The sequence below is a fragment of the Penaeus monodon genome, chromosome 23 (assembly GCF_015228065.2).
Source record: "Penaeus monodon isolate SGIC_2016 chromosome 23, NSTDA_Pmon_1, whole genome shotgun sequence".
NCBI classification, from domain to species: Eukaryota; Metazoa; Arthropoda; class Malacostraca; order Decapoda; family Penaeidae; genus Penaeus; species Penaeus monodon.
Window position 1 is genome coordinate 14,772,084 of NC_051408.1, and position 248 is coordinate 14,772,331.

General features: G+C 39.9%; 1 protein-coding gene across 1 annotated transcript in view; it reads right to left on the reverse strand.

The window, feature by feature from the left end:
* Positions 1-248, reverse strand: part of LOC119588139 — a 40,789-nt gene that overhangs the window by 24,852 nt on the left and 15,689 nt on the right. The window lies entirely within an intron of this gene.

Here is a 248-nt window from a genome sequence, read left to right on the forward strand (position 1 = left end):
TCAAGCAGGAGCCTTCATTCAAAAACTCACTCGACTTACCCCCCCTTCCTAAAAAAAAAAATCAATAAAAACGCAATCAATCCAACAACAAAATTACCCCCTCCCCCCTTAAAAAACTGACTGATTTGACTGCCCTGGAGGAAATATACAGACCAAATATAAGATATTAAAAAAAATCGTGCAGGACCCTTCCTAAATCGAGTAACCCCCCCCACCTACACCCACCTAAAATAAAATCCCCAAATTAC